The following is a 21,943-nucleotide window of genomic DNA, read 5'->3' as shown; positions in this document are numbered from 1 at the left end:
GAGCATGCTGACCTGTTAGTTCAGGTCATGCCAGCGAGCAGCGAGCGATGGGCAGGCAGGCAGACACAGGTGTCGTCCATTTCTTTCTAGGACTTAATGGAGCACACACACATACACACACCCACATATAAAAATTTTAATATATGATTTAATCTTTCCTCCCATTTTCATATGTAAGTACCTCAGGTAATCAAAAATTGTTATAACTGTGAATGAATTGTGCAGAGAATTAAAAACTCGTGTGTGTGCTTTCTACGCGTAGTGATAAAATGTACGTTGTGTAAGGCTAGCTCACAGCATTTGCTTGTCCTACAATCAATTCCGTATTTTTGCGTGTGTTCGGTTTTTACAATAAAGAGTGTTGCGTGTGTATAATATCAAAGGAGTGTAAAACGAATATAAGAAGTAGTGCGTTTGTTAAAATATATTCATAAAAATTTCATTTTAAAAATCCACAATTTTACACCAGAACTTTTAATTTTTTTAGTAGTTTACAGTCTTTGTCTACCTAACTGTTATGCTATCAGATAGCCCATTCATAATTTAAGCAGTGTCCAAGAAATTTTTGTTAGCAAAATCGCACTGTTTTGAGACTACGTAGCAACTACAAAAGTGCATTTATTTTAATACTCCTTCGCCGAAATATTATCATTAGTGTTCTTGATATCCAATACTAAATGTATTATTTTATCACGAATACCCGAAAAATTGTAACACATTCTTTCAAAAATGCAAAATTTCATTCCTTCGTACTCAGTTTTTGAACGGGGATATATTTTTCTCAGTTCTACTACAAGACATTCCTAAATTAATTATCATCAATTTGAGACCCGTTTGAGGTATATATCTGAATTAGAACTCTACTTATTGTTGTTTTAACCTGAAAAGAAAACATAGTTCTTAGTTTTGAGTAAATTAAGTTCAAAGTTTTGTATTATGATTAGACCTCTTTCTCTTTACCTGAAAGTATTAGAATACTCCTGTTAAGTAGGTGGGACCTTCCTCTTCAAGTTTATTGTCCTCTTTCAGCTTTCTTCTTCCCTTGAGGTACCTCCTTCGCTGTCGTTTTTCAGCAGTGCTCTGAATATGACTTCTGCGTACACGTGCCTCATCAGCTTGTGACTCTCCTGATGACGAGTACATAAAAGGCACAATCTTAATTCTTCCTAAAACCTCTATTTCAACCTTGTTTCCACAATTAAGGTGTAAAACAGCATCCATGACACCGAGTTTGAGAGTGGATAGCCACAAATATATATCTTTTCTACACATCTTCCATACCGTAGCGATGAATGACTCATTGGTATTTTGAGTCAAACCATGAAGAAATTTGGATAACATTTTCAGATCACGGAGCCTTATATACACAGGCTTCATAGCATGTAGGACTTCTAGTGGTATTCTTGCTTTATGCTTATAATTGTCAAGTAGATTGCCAGCTTTGGCTCGTTGGGTGAACACCAAATGTCTGTTCCTATAGGGCACCTGTGATGGGAAGGTCTGTCTTTATGGGCAGTCAAATGATACAATACTGCCCATGAAGCATTTGTCATATCCTTTATGGAACTGCAGTTGGAACGCAAAGCAATTCCAAAATAATTCTGACACTTGTATATCGGAGTCCCAGTTAATTAGCCTCTACAACCCATCTTTTTGTTATGTTGTACAATTTTCCTAAGAACTGCTCCTAAAAGTTTTTGGTTGTTGCCCACACATTCCAGTTTATTGACTTGTTTACCATTGTATGGATTGGAATCACACACCGCCTTGTAACTTTTGGAATCCCCATCCTCATATAAATCTACATACTCCAGACCTCTGCTCCCACTTGAGCGAGAAAATATTTTTACTGCTTCATGAGGTTCCATATTTGACGAAGACCCACCGTAATTTTTGGCACAGACTACAGCACGATCAGCCTTCCAACCTAAATAGGATGAGGAATGATTATCATCATTTGAATGCTTCTTATATCCAATAGATTTTCTGGTCATTATCTCAACATCTAGAACATTGCCTGTGTCAACAGGTATTGCTCATACAACATCAGACAATGAAGAATGTACCACCTACGGAAACACCACATAATTTACCTTTCTTCTTCATAAATTCTTGGGCAGCAGACTTCATGCATTCTTCGGTGTAGGAAGACACAACAGAAGATAAAGTTTTCACATGTTCATTATAAGCCTTAAGCAAGGGCAGTGGAGGGAGTTTCATGATGCATCACAGTATCCACAGCCTACTAACCTCATGCTACAAACAAGGCGTCTGTTTACCTCGGGAACGGGTTCCTGCCTTTTTGAAGAGCAAATTGTCTAGTTTTCATAACCAAACAATTCACATACCAAACCTAGAACTACACCCCATCCAAAACGTTGATTTTCGAAATTCTCAACCTTCAAGGAAGAGCATTCAAAGCAGCTAGGGCATGCTACAATATTTATAAAATACTGAAGAAAATCTGTGTGAAAAATGATGTTAAAATTATCTCCTCGTAAGACACAGTCATCTGAAAGACTACTATCACCTGTAGGTTTCATCTTCAATTGTGATGCACAACTTTGTTCAGTACTTATGACATTTACATTGGTTTCGTTTACACTGGGTTTTGTATACCGATTACCACGAAAACTACGTTGTTTCTTTTTAACGTTTCGATATTTGGAGCCCATGGCAAAGAATATGCATCCAAATGCACACAGGTAAACGGGCAACGTGAAATATTTTCACTGAAAGCACACATTTATGGAAACCATGGAAGCTGCCTTTTCCAAATATTATTACTGCTGAATACAAAGAATACGCACGTGGAGCCATCTGTGGAGAGCTATTCTGCAACAACGAGCGCATCCAAAGGAACTATGACATTCTCCGTGCAGCGCTGCCAGGCCCACTTCAGACCGAGACACGGATGCACTGTTCCCTTTAAATAAATTTTCTAAGCATATATATGAACTAAACATGTATGGAGTATACATTTTCTTGAAGTATAAGAATTAAGCCTTCATCAGGAAACAAAAATGAAAAAGTGAAAGTTCCGTCCAAATACGTCATTTCAAACGCGTCTGTTGTTATCATACGAGTGATCAGTGTTCGAATCCATAGCAGTAATAGAGATTTTTCATAGTGGTTATGTGTGGGCATTTTTATTCTACCATTAATCAGAGTAATCAGGATTCTATTCCATAACAGAGAGAACTGGGGCTCGAATCCATGAATTTTTCTAGAGTTCTTAAATCTGGCATTCAACAGAGTGATCGGTGTTCGAATTTATTATAGTAATAGAAAAATACTTTTATATTGGTTATGTTTTGATAATTTTATTTCACTATTAATCAGAGTAATCATGGCTCGATTCCACAACAGAGAGAACGGGGATTCGTATCCATAACTTTTTGCCAGACATTTCCTTACTTTTATCTGACATTTAACAGACTGATCAGTGTTCGAGTCCACTACAATAAAGAAAGAGATTTTTCATAGTGGTTACGTGTTGGTATTTTTATTCTACTATTAATCAGAGTGATGAGGGTCCGATTCCATGACAGTGAGAACGGAAGTTTTTCTTTATAATCTGACATTCAACAGAGTGATCAGTGTTAGAATCCATCACAATAATATAAAGATATATTTTTATAGTGGTTATGTGTTTGTATTGTTATTCTAATATTAATCAGGGTTCGATTCAATGTATTCGAGTTTTTTATTCTAACGATAGAAAGAGAGAACAGTGGGTTCGAATCCATGATATTTTCTGTTACGGTTACCAAATCAGAGAGATCAGAGTTCCAATGTATATCTGTAATACATAATTTTCTGTTGCATGTGTTACAGATTTTCTTCATGCGTCGGTTGGAGATGTAAAGCCTTAGCGACGGTGTTTTCTCTTCTGTTCAGAGCGCGATGGGGAATGTATGCCGACTATTCCACATCTTGACTGTAAGATAACAAAAGATTATATATATATTGAACCCGAACGGTTCAATATCATTGGCATAGAATAGTGTAAATTACCGAAAATTACGGGAAGAATGGAGTAAAGTTACATGAGAGGCCGGATTAGTTTTGCAATTCCGCTTGCCTAAGCTCGAAGCTAGAGTCCGCGTTTCGAGGTCATTTGATGGCGCAATATGGAAGTAATGGAATATTCTACGCTAGAGTGAGAAAGTGGTGTGGTTGAGCTGCTTAGGTTTAAGTTGGCAAGACTTTTGAGCAGCAAATCAGGGCACAGCACGTCCGAAGTGATGGGGGAAAGAAATTTGGACGCTAATATGAAAGCCCTCCAGTATTGATAAAAATTCGACGGAGACAATGTAGAATGGACTTCAGGCTCTCATATGGATAAGATGCAGCACTGATGAGGGGATTCCCTGAGTTTTGTACCAGGCGACCAGCGTGTAGGAAGAAGCCACGCGTTGTTCGGGAGAAACACTCTGCTGCGTTATTCGGAACGAGTCGGACGGAAGGCGCATGGTGTTCGTTGAGCATTTCTCAGCCTAATAACTTTATCATAACGTATAACTGTAACCGACGCATTTTATTTTCACCTAGATACTGGGAGTGGAAATAATTAGAATTTGGAGAGATTATCTCAAAATATTAACTTTTACGAGGCGGTAAAAACCAGAACGATTTCGACTTGCAGGACGCTTCGCAGTGCCACATGTCGAGTATCGCAGAATATTGCAGAGACGGAGTATTTTTACCTGTGAATAATAGTGTATTGTGTACTTATAAGTAACTCACACTTAAAAGAGTGCAATCTAGGCTGTTTCATTTCTATAATAGGTATAGGGATCTATTGTCACTGAAGCTAAAGGAGGAGCATGCTAATGAAGCACGTAATCTATTGGAACAACTATCTGATATATCGAATAGACAATGGCAGAGTCAGCCGAAGGGGTGAGGTACCCTGACATCCTATGAGTCGCCCGGGAGCCCCCTCCGTCAATTGTTATTGGGGCCAGCGAGTGCTAAAGTTGACCCTGTTCAAACTGTAAATATGGTTCCAGAAGGGGACTCTTGTAGAGTTATTGAGAGTATGAAATCCGTGGCTACTCAAAAAATATCTGCCCCATCGGAAACAGTGTCTGATCATCAATGACAACTTCCACCGTTCTTTTTGATTAATGCAGCATTTCAACCTTCTCAAACTCCAATGCCGTCCTCTACTGTGTCACCAGGTTTTAGCAGTTTGCCACACCCCTTAGCTATATGGCTGAAAGGCATATCCAAGTTTTCCATTAACGCCACTAATGAGGTGATTTCAATCATACGATTTCTAGTTGAATTCCAAGACCATGATGTAGTGTTTGATCTCTCTCACTCCCAAATATTTCAAATAATTTACACCTATTCTGTAGGTGTCCTCTCCGATAAAATTTAAAAGCAATAGCTGATGGATCTTCAGTAGATCTTCTGGCTTACTTCATTCCAGCTAGAGCTATGTCATCCCTGATTCAGAAGTACTACTTTAGAGTACAAAGGTTGGACGAGAACGTTGGCGACTTTATTCAAGATATAAATTTTTACACCAGAGTATCCGCTCTTCATTTTCCAGAAGACCAAATTGTGCAAACCATAGTTGAAAGAATCTCTCCGCCCTAAAGGTCATATTTATGTTTCGCCGCTCGACCCCAAACATTTTCAGAACTCGAGGCAATGGCAGTGTCAGCCGAAGGGGGTGAGGTACGCTGACACCCTAAGAGTCGCCAGGGACCGGCTCCGTCATCTAACAGTTCTCGGCCACCACCTCGCCGAACACTCTCCACACGCACCTCAGGAATAAATGCCCCTTGATCAAATCTAGTGGAACTTAGAACGGAGCCGGCTCGTCCCCAAGTTGTGCCAAGTGCGGGTCGTTTACCCATCTTGCTAAAAATTGCACTTCAATGAACAGCACAACTTGTGGTGATGCCCCTACTAACCTAGGCGATAAGAAGTCACAATGGACACCTTCAAGAGGCTCAGCCCCAGTTGAATTGGGATACGAATCTTTCAAAGATAAAACTTCATCTAATTTATCATCTGAAGGCAGTAGGGAATGCCTTAAAATCACTTCTGAATCTCCGGGGTCCGTTCTATTTTAAAAAATGGAAGTAAATAACGAACCCGTAAAGGCTCTATAAGATTCAGGGAGTGTTAGCTCCGTTATATCTGAGGAGTGGTACTCTAAATTAAAAGCTTGCTGTAAGTTCGCGGATTATCTTCCATTAAAAGTGTTTCAAGCAACTCGTCTCCATTGGAAGTTTTAGGCTTCATTATCGCTAAAATTCGAATCTCTAAATTTACTTGGAAAAATCAAGTTATTTGTGGCTAACCAATTTTCTTGCCCCGTGATATTGGGGGCCGATTTCATGTCTCATTGCGGTCTGACGCTCGATCTTCCTAGCAAGACGTGCACCTTCAAGTATTCTGGTAACATTATTATTCCTTTGTTGAAAAGTAATTCTGTGTCAGTTTCATCTATTTCGCCTACCCAGAGTGAGGTGTCGTTAGATCTTAGGCATCTACCTGAGGACCGGTCTGAAAGTATTAGAAGGTTGTGGCAGTCTTTTCCTGATGTATTTTCAGACACCCTTGGCGGTACAACCTCACTGAATATAAGATTGAACTAACTGATTCTATTCCAGTCAGGTTTCCGCCTTATAGGCTACCTCCACCGAAAATGAAGGTTCTTAAGGAAATCATTGAGCAGAATTTAAGAGATGGTATCATTCGGCCTTCCAAGTCGGCGTATTCATAGCCCATTTTTCTTGTACCGAAACCTCATGGGGGTTTCATTCTTGTGATTAATTAGAGGGCTTTTAACCGTAAGGTGCTGTTACATAATGTGCCCTTCCTGATCTTCACTCTTGTTTTTCATGGTTTCGCAAGGCAACGTTCTTCACCATCTTAGATCTGAACCAGGAATATACCCAAATACCTCTAGAAGAAGAATCGAAACATCTAATGGACTTCGAAAAGGATTGGAGTCTGTATGAGTACAACCGCGTGCCTTTCAGGCTCCCCACAGGCGCGCCTGTCCTTACTAGACTTCTGGATAGAGTCTTCTCTGACATTAAACTTGAATATCTTTATCATTACTTCGATGATGTCGTCGTGTTTCAGAGACCTTCGAAGAGCACTTAGATCATCTGAAGGAAGTCCTCAATCGCCTTCTGAAGGTTGGGTTGATTGTTAAATTATCTAATGTAGCTTTTGCTGAGCCTTCTATGTCGTTCTTAGGGCAAATTGTGTCACCCGACGGTGTTTCAATAGACCATTCCAGAACACAGGCCTTCCAAGGACATCAAAGGAATTGCTAGGTTCATAGGCATGGTGAATTTCTTCAGGAAATTTATTCGTAACTTCACTAACAGGGCGCCACTGAACCTGCTGCGTACGAAAGGCTTCAAATTCGAATAGGGGACGCCTTTGAAGACCTTAAATTAGCCCTTTGTAATGCCACTTTATTAGATATGCCAGATTTCTCTAAGAAATTTATTGTTCAAACTGATACCTCTTCATCTGCTGTTGCTGCTGTCCTTCTTCAGGAAACGGAATTTGGAACGCGGCCCATCGCCTATGCGTCGAGGACTTTATCAGCTCAAAAGCCTAGTATTCTATCTACGAATTAGAGGGTTTCGCAGTCTTCTTTGCGCTGAAAAAGTTATTCCGCCTTTATCTAGAACACGTCAAATTTGAATTAGAGACAGATAACCAAGCCTTAAGTTGGATTTTAGCTAGGCCTCGTCGTACAGGACGTATCGCCCGTTGGGCTATAATGATTTCGGCATTCCAATTTGATGTACGACACATTACGGGTTCAAAAAATGTAGTTGCTGATGGACTCAGCCGCATGTTTTCTAATGAGGTCGAGACCAGTGAACAGGAAGATAGTTATTCTCTTCCCATGGCCATACAGCCTAGAATTAGTGCTATTTTTACGGATGCTCCTATGCTATTTCGTGACATTGAGAAATATCAACGAGAAGATCCAGTGCTGGCTCCGATAATGGAAACCCTTTCTTTTAGGAAACATGTCCTTTTTATGTTGAGGTACGGGTTTTTTGTTGCCCTTCGAGGCATGATCAGAAGATGAAAGTTGTGGTTCCAACCGTTCTTCAAATACTATCATGAGACCCCATTAGGAGGCATTTAGGCATCTTCAAAACGAGAGAAAAATCAGAGAGACGTTCATTTGGAAGAGTATGGACGGCGAAATCAGAAAAATGGTTAGAGCATGTAAATTTGTTTGCTTAGTAAGCCCACCTTGTCTACGAAGCAGGGCCAATATTGTCCTCCCATCAAGCATCTCGCCCCATGGAGCGTTTGTACACAGACTATGTGGGCCCCTTCCCTCAATCAAAGGGGAATGACAATAAATTTATTCTTGCATGTGTAGATGGCTTAACTAGATTTCCACTGTTGTTTCCGACTAAGCTGGCTACCACTCAGTCTAACATTTCTTGTCTTAATACTATCTTTGCTTCTTTTGGTCCTTGTCATACATAGTTTCAGATAACGCAAAGGCTTTCTCGTCTAACTTATTCCGTAAATTTTGTTTTGATCTGTCTCTATCCCGTGTAACTACTTCGGCTTATTACCCTCAACCATCTCTGGCTGAGAGCGTCAATCGTTAACTTCGATCCACTTTGATAGCCTTTCATCATGAAGATCATTCGAGGTGGGGCACGTTCCTGCATTGGTTATCTTTTGCTTTAAATTCAGCTGTCCGTGTGTCCCACAAGTTCACCCACGCTTCTCTCATGTTTAAATTTGTTCCCTACACGCCGCTGTCTAATCTTTGGTCTCTCTACGAGATATCGCCGGAGGCAATAAATCCTGATAATATCAGAGACCTATGGAAGAAGGCTAGAAGTAATCTTAAGGCCGCTCATGAAAAGGTTAGAGAGAGATATGATCGTGAACGGAGGCCCACCAATTTAAAGTTTGGAGATCAAGTTATTGTTAAGAATTTCGTGCCTGCAGGCAAGCTTGCCCCCAGACTTAATGGGCCAAGCATTATTTTGGACTTCTTAACTCCGGTCACTCTTCTGGTCAGCAACCCAGCCACTGAGAGCATATTTAGGTTCCAACTTTCGCAGATCAAACCGGTATGATGTTTTGTTTAACGGTATAGGCCACTAAGCCATGGCAGTAAGAAAAGGTTATATTTATTTCTTGAAACATTATTGAATCTAAAAATTACTCAGGTGAAGCATAATTATAATATGGAAGTCATCTGCCCCCACTGATAGACCACCTTCCCATCCAATAAGGCTTAGGATCCATTATCTAGCTGCTATTACATTATCCACCGCCTCCAAAACCAAGCCTGCAAATCACGCATTCATCCTCAATGCAGCCAGCCTCATCTGAAACTGCAGCTTCGATAAATACACAACTTTCACTCTCCATAAAGACAATATCTGTCGCCAATTAAATAACTGTTTCAGTGCCCTCTCTGACATCTGAAGCCGAGTCGTAACATGTGGCCTGGGGTATGGGCCCACTCTGCTCTGGCCCAGTCTCCTTGTTCTGGAGCACCATCCGGCGAGGGCTGAGGTGCGGTAACTCCGCCGTCTTATCATCTTGAAGCAGTGTCTCTATATCTGCTCAATGGCGACTATCAACATTGCTAGCCCTCTCATGGTAGCGCGAGAGGTGTTTCTGAGGGTACTTGGGAGGTCCGAAGGACATCTCCCTGGTATCGGCGGCGGCGGCCGATCTTGCCGTCAAACTTGAACTTTATATCCCAGACTTCTACGGTTTCGAGAAGACTTCAAGCGTGATTTGGACTTAAATTTTTCTTATAAAGGAACGTTTTCAAGAAAATTGCTATCTGTGAAGTTGTTCTTCTACGAACGAATTTCAAATTTTCACCGTGAGGAGAGACTTTAGGAGGGAGGTCTGTACCCAGAGGGTATACCCGTCCCGTTCGCATTCGAATGAAGCGCCTTGAAGAATGCCATCTTCAATATAAACTTGCAACAACTAGTGCAAGTAGTTCGAACAGTTTTCTCGGGATGTTTCTGCCTAAAAGTTATGTTTACGCCATCTGGAGTGAAAAGGAATATTTAGAGGTAATTTGGTCTTTCTAAGTTTCACAAACTGAGTTGATTGTGTCATACTTTAATTTTCAAAAGGTTACTGCAATTCTATCTCTAACCGCTGATTTCAGAAATATCCAATAGAAAATTTTGTGTATTTAATTTTCAGCCAATGATAACCTTATTGTATGTATTCCCTTAGCCAAGTTAACTTGCGGGCGTGCCGGGCTTTAGCCCAGAGCTCTCTAGAACCTTCCTCGCGGTATAAAAGCTGACAAATATTTCGATCAGGTTGTCTCATTGATCGTCCGGTTTACTGAGTGTGTGCTAATAAAGGAGGCTGGGGCGTGTCGCCCTTCATGGAGCTTTACTCTGATTAAGGAAATGGCAGCTATTTAATAACTATGTGATAGCCTCTGAAAGCTAGTTCTAGGGAAAGGTTTCCTATTATGTAACCTTAAATTACCGATTTTCTAAAATATAAATTCCTATTTCTAATGTAAATTTCAATCAAGCCAAGAAGCGCTTAGCTTAAATTTGGGATTAGTGAGTGTGACACCCTCTCGAGTTCCCTATCAAAATTTTCTCCACCTAGTCACGTCAGTAGTATAAGATTAGCCTCTCTAACGTCAGGCAATGAGCACAACTAGGGTTTTAAGGTTTCTAAGTGTAAGTTTCAAGGAGTGCAAGTATCTGCCTCCGTATCATTTTGGAATTTTTTGCCAGTAACTTTAACCTGCGTTTTATTTTTTTTCTTCCTGTCGAGATATTTATAGATGTTAAAGTTGGCAATGTTTGTTCCTTTACTCTTTGGGTTTTGTGTATTCTGTGGTCTGGTGTTAACATGTCTTGATTGTGAATAAAAATTGTTTATGAATGTTGAAAACTGAATTAGTTGATAAAAAAATAATGTGTATTTACGACATATCCTACATATGGTGACCGTGACAGTACTTAACGTAGACTTTGTTGAGTTATAATCTGATAGCGAGTATAACTGTGTCTGTATATCCAGTATACCGTATCCTGTTGTTTACATTCGTACCGGTACATCGTAATCATGGCGTCTACACAAGTAACTAAGAAAAGAGCTGTTATCTGCACATTGTTCACGAAAGCTTGCAATGCTATAGACGAACTAGTGACGCAGAGGGATGCAGATTTACAATTAATAAGTGCGCGTTTACTACTACTCGAAGAGAGGAAACACGAGTTATCGGAACTGGACAGTCGGATTTGTGAAAACATCTGTGCTGAAACAAAGGAAGAGGAGATTGAAGAGGTACTCGTGGCAGAAATGGAGAAAGCAGAGGCGTATACATTACGTTACCACAACATTAAAGGTAAGGCCTCTGATTTGATCACAATGAATAGGGCTGCCCATACTTCATCTAGTTGTGTTGGTGACCGTTCGGGAAACGAAATATCTCTCCGTCTACCGAAATTGGAATTAAATAAGTACGACGGGGAAATAGCCGGTTGGATATCATTCTGGTCACAGTTCTCACAAATTGACGAGAGTCAGTCGTTAAGTAGGGAGGAAAAGTTTCAGTATTTGATTCAAGCTACGAAAGAAAATTAACAAGCTCGCGCGGTTGTTATGAGTTTTCCTCCCTCAGGTGAAAATTATGGAAGGGCCATTCAAGAACTTAAAGACAGATTTGAGCGTAATGACCTCCTTGTCGAGTATTATGTTCGGGAGCTACTAAGTTTGGTTTTGGAAAAGAAGACATTCAAGATCAGTATTTTGTATGACAAACTAGAAACTCAGTTACGGGCACTGGAGGCATTAAATGTCTTCTCGGATAATTATGCCGCATTATAGTTTCCGCTAATAGAATCGTGTCTGCCCACAGACATATTGAAGGTGTGGCAACGTTCCAATGAACCCAATAGGACATTGCAGGAGCAAATGGATAACTTAATGTTGTTTTTGAAAAGAGAAGTAGAAGGGGAGGAGAGAGTCGCAATGGCAAATAATCAGTCCCTTTCCTATAGCCAGGCTAAGAATCCGGGGAAATCACGTGATAAGGTTGATTTTGCCTCTGCAATCGATCTTGCTACTCTCGGAATTGAATCTGACTCTCAGAAGTGTATATTTTGTAAAGGGGTGAATCATTATTCAACGTAATGCCTCCATGCACAAAAAATGTCACTTGAAGATAGGAAAGGGGTTTTGTTTAAAGTTAAGCGCTGTTTTTCTTGTACCAAAGCAGGCCATGCTGCGCAGCAATGTCGAGCACGGTGTGTTGTTTGTCGTGGGCGGCATGTGCCATTATTATGCCCCTCTGTTGAGAAGTACCAAGTGGAAGAGGAATAATGTATTGAGGTAGGCATCCTGAGAGCAAACGAGAAGAGGTTTTCTTGTTCAATACTTCATCTATCGATAATAATTTGACAATTAGCTCCCAAACGGAGGTCTATCTACAGACTCTGCTAGTTTATGTAAAGAATGGTGACAAAATCAGGGAGGCCAGGGTACTGATAGACAGTGGACCCCAACGTTCGTACATTTCTAGTAGTTTGGCCGAAGAAATGAACTACTTTCCAATTGGAGAGGAAAACATTATACACTCTCTTTTTGGTGGTAAGCCAACAGGGGTAGTCAAGCACAGATGCTATAAAGTGCACTTACTCAGCTTATGTAATGACTTTGCTTGCAACTTCATGGCGTTAGACCAGATAACAATTACTACAGCTGCGGTTCCATCAGTAGAAGTCAGGGAGGAAGTGAGGAAAGAGTTGCTGAGAGACCTCATTCCCATGTGCAGAGATTCTAGGGCTCCGATTGACATAGGTTCTGACATCGCGGGAAAGTTGTGGACGGGCAAAATGAAGACTCTACCTTCTGGACTGGTTGCCATTGAAACCCGTTTAGGATGGACGGTAACGGGGAAGAAGAAGGAAGTATGCACCATAGGAAAAAACGATCTATCCCAGAATGCAAGTATTGCGAATACAGTCACCGCACTCAGTATTACTCAACTACCTGTATCAGATCTATGGAAAATGGAGACCATTGGGATCACCGATCCAGTAGAGAATGCAACAAAGGAGGAGAAGAGGATGTCAGCACACAGATATTTCAAAAATACTGTTAATTTTGTAGATGGCAGGTATGAGGTACGTCTTCCATGGAGGGGAGATGCTCCAGACCTTCCAACCAATAGAGAGATAGCAGAAAGCAGATTAGTTCGAATGACCCGAAAATTAAAGGCAAAGCGTGGACTCTACGAAGAATATGATACCATCTTACAAGACTGGGTGAAAGATGGCATTGTCGAAGGTGCAATGGATCTATCTACAGGACACTACCTTCCTCACCGCCCGGTATTGAAGGAAACTAGTGCAACTACGAAAGTGCGTACCGTGTTCGATGCGTCGGCGAAAGAGAGGGGTTCCCATTACTGAACGACTGCCTTGAAGAAGGACCGAACCTTGTTGAAATCATACCAGAATTGCTCTTGAGGTTTCGACAACGGAGGATAGGTATCACTGCTGATATAAAAAAGGCATTTTTGCAGATAAGAATACACCCAGACGAGAGAGACTACTTGAAGTTCTTGTGGTATGAAGATAATGAGAAAGACCTACGAGTCCTTCGTCATCCAGAGTGGAATTCGGTGTTACCAGTAGTCCGTTTCTTCTTGGAGCAGTTATTGGGTACCACCTAGAAAAATGTGTGGAATCAACTGATCCAAAGGAGGCAAAAATCGCGGCATCGTTGAAGAATAATTTTTATGTTGATAATCTAGTGACAAGCCTCGACCGAGCAGAAGAAGTAGAGGAATTCGTTTATCTTTCGAAGACCATTATGGCGAGGGCCGGGTTCGACCTTGGAGGGTGGGAGTGGACTGGAGACAACTCTCCCCAGGAGTCTACACTGCTTGGCATTAGGTGGAATCATCGAGATGACACGTTGAAGATCAATATGGATTGGTGGGAGAAATCGTGGGAAATGGAAAATCTGACAAAAAGGACTGTTCTTTCAATAGTTCATCACATTTTTGATCCGATTGGACTAACCGTTCCAGTAACGATAAGGTTGAAAATGATAATTCAAAAGTTATGGACCAGAAAGTTAGGATGGGACGACCCTATTGATAAAGACAGTTAACGACAATTTGAGAGGTGGTTGAAGGACTTGCCTCACTTAAGAGAAATCGGAATCATGCGCCACCTCGGCAGCGAGGAGGATATCTCACTGCATGTATTCTGTGATGGAAGTTAGAATGCATATGCAGCTGTTGTCTTTATCAGGAGTGGTTACCAGGCAGAGGCACATATTCGGTTAGCGGTAGTCAAAGCAAGAGTAACACCGCTTAAGCGCCTGACCATCCTCAAGTGGAATTATTAGGAACTCTTATTGGAGCTCGTCTACTGAAATCAGTTCAAGAAAGTCTACATTGGAAAGAAGTCCCTGTTCATTGTTGGACTGATTCAAGCACTGCGCTAGCCTGGATTCTTGGCAATGAAAACAAGACTGTGTTTGTTAGGAATCGAGTGAAGGAGATAAGGGAACTCACTGATGTACGAAGCTGGAGACACATACCAGGTGATTTGAACCCCGGAGATCTGCCCTCAAGAGGATGTACTGTCGCGCAACTGCTCGAATTCGAATGGTGGAAACGGCCTAAGTGCTTTGCTGAAGGAGAAGAAAACTGGCCTGAATCTCACATAAGCTATGGAGTGGCAAACGAATATAATCTTATTGCAGTCACTCACAATACTACGTGGCTGTATCGCCGGTTCCCCAAATATGAAAATATTGTGCGGATGGTGGGATGGATCTTCAGATTTCTCAACAACTGTCGACGCACTGAAATTAAAAGAAGAGGTTCGTTATCGACAAGTGAGGTAGCTGCAGCTGAAGATAAACTTGTTCTGCTCATTCAGCCAGAGACCTTCGAGTTCCCAGACGATCAGAGACTTAAGAGTTTTCAAGTATTCCAAGATCAAAAAGGCATAATCAGACTCCAGACACGGATAGTCGAACGTGTGGACAAGGGCCGCTTCAGACTACCAGCCTTGCTGCCTCCCGAACATCCGGTGGTCAAAAGATACGCGGAAGAAGTACATCGTAAAAATAATCATCCCGGTCCAGTAACTCTCCTAGGTTTGTTACGCGCGAGATTCTGGACCATTTAAGGACGCCAGTTTGCGAGAGGAATCGTCAACAAATGTGTTATTTGCCGGCGTTTTCAAGCAAAATTCTTTGACACTCATTGCACTCCTTTGCCTGATCTTCGAGTTACGGATGCAGCCGTATTCGAAGTCATCGGGTTAGATTTTGCAGGACCTTTGTATCTTCGTGATTCGTCAAAGACATGGATTGCCCTATTCACATGTGCATGCTACCGGTCTGTCCATCTGGAACTTGTTCCGTCTCTGTCAACAGAGGCATTCATAAGAGCACTGAGGCGTTTCATCGCACGGCGTGGTCGACCTAAGGTGATCCTCTGTGATAATGGCACAAATTTTCGAGGAACGTGTAATGCTATGGAAAAGTTAGATTGGGATCAAAATGTTACATACAGCACCGGGGAACGTATAGTTTGCTGGTTCAATCCGCCTACGGCTTCCTGGTGGGGAGGCTTCAGGGAACGATTAGTGACCCTGGTGAAGCAAATTTTACGGAAGACCCTGGGGAAAGCCGCATTGTCTTGAGATGAACTACAGACTGTACTTATTGACTGTGAAACAGTGATCAATGCAAGACCATTGACATATACTGCTGAAGATAATAAAGACCCTATTCCATTAACTCCATCAATGCTGCTACAAGAAGTACGAGAGACAGGAGTGCCTGACTTGGACTGCATTGAGTCTGCAAGCATCACTCGGAAAATTCGGTATCTGCAAAGACTGAGAGAAGAGCTAAGAAGACGTTTCCGTTCAGAGTACCTGGGACAGTTAACTTGGACAAAACGACGTGAAACTCGGAAGCCTGTAGTTGGTGAGGTGATAATAATAGGATCGGACAATCGAAAGAGGATGGATTGGCCTTTGGCAAGAATTGAGCGTCTCATGCCAGGGCGAGATGGAAGAGTCCGGGTGGTTCAACTAAAGACTAGCAGTGGTACCGTTGTGCGTCCTCTACAGATAGTGCACCCCTTGGAGGTTCACTCTAGCATCGAGAGTTGCCAAACAAAATCCCCTGAAGAATTAAGAACAGAGCAGGAATAAATGTGGTTCCTCCTAAAAGACTAAATCTTTGATTTCATGAGGCAGGGGAGAGAGAATCCACTTGGCATCCATTGTTCAGTTACCCTCAATGTTTTAATAATTTCCAATTTTGAGAAAATTGTAAATTAGGTGGGAGTATGTCGAGATATTTTAAATGTTGAAGTTGACAATGTTTGTTCCTTTACTCTTTGGGTTTGGTGTATTCTGTGGTCTGGTGTTAACATGTTTTGATTGTGAATAAAAGTTGTTTATGAATGTTGAAAACTGAATTAGTTGATACTAAATTAATTTATATTTCCGACATAATCTACAGGCTAAGTAGTTTAAATCATTCTAAACTGAGAAGTAATACTACAGAAAAGAATATTATTAGTAATTGAGAAGGTAATTTTTGTAGTGATTTAGCTGATAATTTTATAAAACTGCAGGCTATACTTAAGGACAAAAAGGCTCAGGGGAGGAGATACTCAGATAAAGTTAAGAGTTTTGCTTTGGCCCTGCGTTTCTGATCTCCAAAATCATACAGGTTCTTGGAACATACTTTTCTTTACCTACTACTAGGTCATTGAGAAGTTGGCTACAAAATTCAGAGGTAAAGACTGGTATGACCGGCATGGTTCTTGATTTGTTACAAATTATGTGTGAAAATATGAAACCCCAAGAAAAAGTCATATCTGTGGTAATCAACGAAATGTCTCTTAAGTGTCTGTTAACCTATAATGCTCAAAATGACTTTTTCAAAGGGTTTATAAACACAGGTTCAGAAATCTTGTCTGAATTAAATGTCACTGAAAGAAAGTTATGTAATCAGGCTATGGTCATAATGCTTAAATGTCTGTACCTCAATTTCAAGCAAATTATACGATATAATTTGACAAGAGATACTATGTCATAGCAGAGCTATAAATATACCGATATGTTAATTAATGCATTAGTGAAAATTCAGGACACTGGACTAATACCCTGATCAAGGGGCAAACAATGTAAAAATGTGGAAAATTTAGGGGCCAGTTCAAAAAAACGTACCATATATTGAAATGAATGATGAAAAAGTATAGATTTTCTATGATGCCCCTCACTTGATTAAATCACCCAAGAACAATCTAGAGAAGTATGATTTCAGGAGAAATTTGTATCAAGTCTCATACTGAAAAATTTTATAACGAAGATTCAAGCATTGTTACCAAACTAGCCGCAACATTAACAAAACACTGTATTTCACTTGCCCCCATTTCATCAATGAGATTGTGTTTACCTCTTCGGACTGTGAGTCATTCTATTGCTTGTGGCATAAATGTGCATGTTCAGTTTTATTCACTACCACCTTCTGCAGCAATTACAACTGATGTAATTGAAATATGTGACATACCATTTGAGATCTTCAATTCCTCAAAATGTAGTATCCCTAGCTCTAACCAGAATAGAAAACATCTTTGCAGTAATTTTAATCATTTAGAAAAATTGGTAGAAATTGGAAAATGCCTAAGGCAGATCATCGTGTTGAAAAGAGGTGCTAATAGGAAACTCAACCCAATATGTATTCAAGGTTGGGTGGATAATATTACTGGTATTAAGATTTTGTGGTCAGAATTGATGGAGGGGTTTGATTTTCAATTTCTCTTCACTAGAAGACCGACACAAAATTGTCTGGAAAATGCATTTGTCACTGTCGAGGGTAAAGAGGGTAATAATGTCGCTCCAGATGCATCTAAATTTCACAGTGCATTAAGAACTGTTAGATAAATAACTTACTATCCCCTTCACAAGTTAGCATATGCGAGGCTGATGATGCAGTATTCCTAACCAAATACAATTTTTTGAAAATGAGTTACACTATGAATGAAAGATTAAATATTAGTGATAAGAGACCTAATTGTAATGAAAAATGAGATCATCGACAGTAATGTGCAAACTACACAGGCAAATGCAGACAATTATGTTATTGGTCGGGCAATCCCAAGACTGTCACACAACGAGTGTAAAAATGTTTTGATGTCCCTTGAACTTAATTCCTATGACGCTGAAAACTTACTCATATTAGTGAAGAAATATGAAGCAAGTAACATGATTTTCCCCAATGAATGCTCTTTCATGTTGTGTTATAAAATGTACGGTGTTTTTGAGAAAAATATAAATAAATGCATATGTGAAAGTACTCAAGATGTCAAAGACACATTAGTGAAGACCTTAATGAATGAATGGATATGTTAGTGCAGAAGGTATGTGTGACAATTATTAGTCCTTGTTGGCTCATACACACTTTGCAGATCTCAATAAGGTTTTGTAAATAAAACAAATGGTTTCTACACATGCGAGTAGAAAAAAAATGTCAAATTACAAAACGTAACGCACATGGAATTTCATGTTCACGTACATTGGGATGTACATAATACAATACTGCACCCATAAGCGAATTTACGTAATTAATTTACAAATTTAAAGTTGAATATTTCGCATATCGAATACTACAGTAGGCTGTGAGAGCTAGCAATCACAAAGGAACTTTCTGGCGCCAGTCAGTCGGCAAGGAAAATCCTCGAAACTCGTCTTAGAGCACGAGCAACTTGTAAACCGCCCTGAGTACTGCATCCAATAAATTTTATGGTACCGCCTAGGAGTTTCAACTTTCTACTTGGTTCTCACGAGAAAATCACGCGTTGAGGCCTGACCTACTTAGCAGGACAAAGGAGACAACGATAACACCCACCAACCCTTGGAAGAAAATGGAAGCATCCACGCTACGAAGAGCGCGAAAGTCTTAGCCAATCTCAAAATTCTAAATTTGAATGTCCTGTCATAGCGGGAATCTACAGTCAGTATTTCGCTATTTGAAGCCCGGGGTAGTGGTGAAAAACAGTGTCCTGACTTCCTAATAATATTTGAAAATTTATCAGTGCGAAGGTGTGGTTAATTATTGGCTAATTAATAAAAATTTAACTTTACACGGAAGAGTAGTATCGCCCAGGAATTGAACTGTCATGGCGGGAAGAAGCCATTCGCAGGAAGAAAATAACGCCGGTGACGCGCGTCGTCGTGTGGATTATCCTGTGATCGTTTCCCACGGCGCAATATAACAAGTAAGTCACCACCATAATTAGGAAGATTTTGTACATAAATTTTGAAACTTTAACCTACGGATGTATGATAAAGCGCTCCCAAGTGCTAGATCACTACGCCACATCCCTTCCACAGAACTATTTTCAAGGTGGGGGGAGAACTCATTACAAAACCAGCGAGCAGGGTGGTGAATCTTCAGTGTGACTGTGTGTTCAGTGTGTTCGTGGGTTAGTTGAATCTTCAGTGTGTTTAGAGTGTGTCAGCTAATTCACTTAGTCAGCTTTGAACTTTACTTTTGTCTGGTAAGAAAACGATCAGAGACACTTGTTGGCATTGCGACTGAGCCATCTATTTTACTTGGGAGAGTAATATTGCAGGAGAAATGAACACTTTAACAAACTTTATTTTATTTTGAACTTATGCAGAGGTAACAGGCAATAGCTATATTTTTCAACACTTGCCTTAAATGAACTCACATTACCAACAGAGAGGGACAATGGAACATGTTGCGACACGTAACTGCATAAAACCTTTCTAATCCACGTGTAGTTTGACATTTGTTGGAAAGCTATTTTATTCTTCATTTTTGGAGGACGGTCAGCATAAATTTCTCCATATCATTGGAAACTGTACTTTAGCTTGCTTTTACCACTTACAATAAACTGTTTTGGCAAGCGAGATGTATTCGGGGAGAAACTAGTTAAAGCAGACAGGGAGGAGAATGACTTTTCTTTAATGAAGGCCGCAATGTTAAAGACCTTGAGCAAACTGTTACGTTCCGAAGGGGTGAACAACCGGTAAGCTGTAAGTAAAGAACTGAGAGAGCGGTGTGGAGACCAGTAGGTGCCTTCAGGCAGGTAGCGGTGAGGAAACTTTCGACTTCACGTCAGGAGTCTATGCAGTGCTATCGGCTAATCTTCACTGGAGTGCGAGAAAATGCGAGTGTTTATGTTAATGTAAGCGTGTGTAACGCCTTGATAAAAATGTATCAAGTATGCGTGTGTGAAAATTCGGAAGACCACATCAGCTTCAAGATGGAATTCTAATTCACCATGACGGAGCCCGGAGGGTGATCCAACATGCCTCCAGCACCCAGGTATGAGCATGAACAAAATAATGTAAATAAATATGTAGGACTGTAACTAATCGATGATGAAATGTAGCTTAGACTGTTAGGTAGGATTGTAAATAATTCACATTTTAATAATAATAATAATAATAATAATAATAATAATAATAATAATAATATTTTTTGCACTTTCAGCTAGGGTTATTTGCGCACTTCCTTTATGTAGATGTGTTTGCGTATTGTTATGGATTATTTTGTAATAAGTCACTTTGACAGTTTAGGATGCTATATTATTTGATCTCAGTGAGTGTAATGCCGATTTATAATAATAATAATAATAATAATAATAATAATAATAATAATAATCATGTTATTATATCGTTGATTTTGAGCGACATTTCTGTTGGAGTTGTGATTTTGTAGACGCCGCCTTGTTGATTTTAATGCTTATTCGGAGATTTGCTCATTCAGCTTGTTTTATGTTGTGGAATCATCCTTCAGATGACCGTTTCCGGTAGTTCTTATCCCGTGTATTTTGCGACGATTTTGGTAGACATGCGAGTATTTATTTCTGTGTAGTTACGGTTACACATCTTTCAGTAGCTGTGTTTTTGAGAGGCAATCTCGTCATTTTTAGTAAACAGTTAGTGACAGGAAGCCATTGATGAGTCAACTCTGATATTTTGTGATATGTGAAGCAGAGAATGATCTAGAGATCGAGCTAAGTGAATAATATCCCTGATGATCTGCGTTGATAATGGAAATGTGATATTTGGACCATGTCATGAACTGTCGTAAGAAATAAAGATGTGCACGACAGATATTTCGCCCGCCGGATACGAGCGAGGCCGTATTATGAGGTATTACGTCGAGATTAATGATGAGTAAATAGAATTGAGAGATGAATAATTTAACCAAGAGTGTTAAATACGTAACGACATGGGTTGTGATTGTAGGCAGAAGCCGGTATTTTGTTTCAAATAATTCCAGGGAAAGTAGATGCTCGGCAAATAGGCCAGTTTATGCTAGCCGTAGTACATGTGAGCAGAGCGACGAATCAATGTGTATTTTTGATAGTCATGTAGAGTCATGGATGACATGGAATAGCGGTAATTATTATCCATGAAGGTTAAATAGTGTCATGGCCAGACATTTGTCGTCTGAGGTTAGAGATTGCCGTCAAATTCACAATATTTTTGCTACTCGTAGCGGGGAATAGATTTCTTTAGACTCCGATATTTGCGCATTTTATCCTTATTAATTTTCAGCAGCCAGCGATGTTGGGATCTAGTTTTGTTTATTTGTTATTCTTTCTTTGTGTACCTTTTATTACCGTTTATTTGTAGGATGTGATCGTATGTGAATTATTTATATTTGATTTGATGTAAATAGATAGGTGTAGCTAGGCTAGTTTTGATTTCTGTATTTTATTTGTTGGAGCAGTGTTTCTCCATTAACAGATTTAATTATGTAAATAAGATTTCATGTGTTAGGATAAGAGATCATCGATTAGTTCATAGTAGTAGTGGTATGCTCATACCAGACATTCAGCAATTACCAAACCTTTAAAAATCCACTACATTTTTAATTAGGA

This window comes from Anabrus simplex, chromosome X (genome assembly GCF_040414725.1).
Source record: "Anabrus simplex isolate iqAnaSimp1 chromosome X, ASM4041472v1, whole genome shotgun sequence".
Classification (NCBI taxonomy): Eukaryota; Metazoa; Arthropoda; class Insecta; order Orthoptera; family Tettigoniidae; genus Anabrus; species Anabrus simplex.
The sequence above is the reverse complement of the archived record's forward strand: the minus strand, read 5'-3'. Positions refer to the sequence as shown.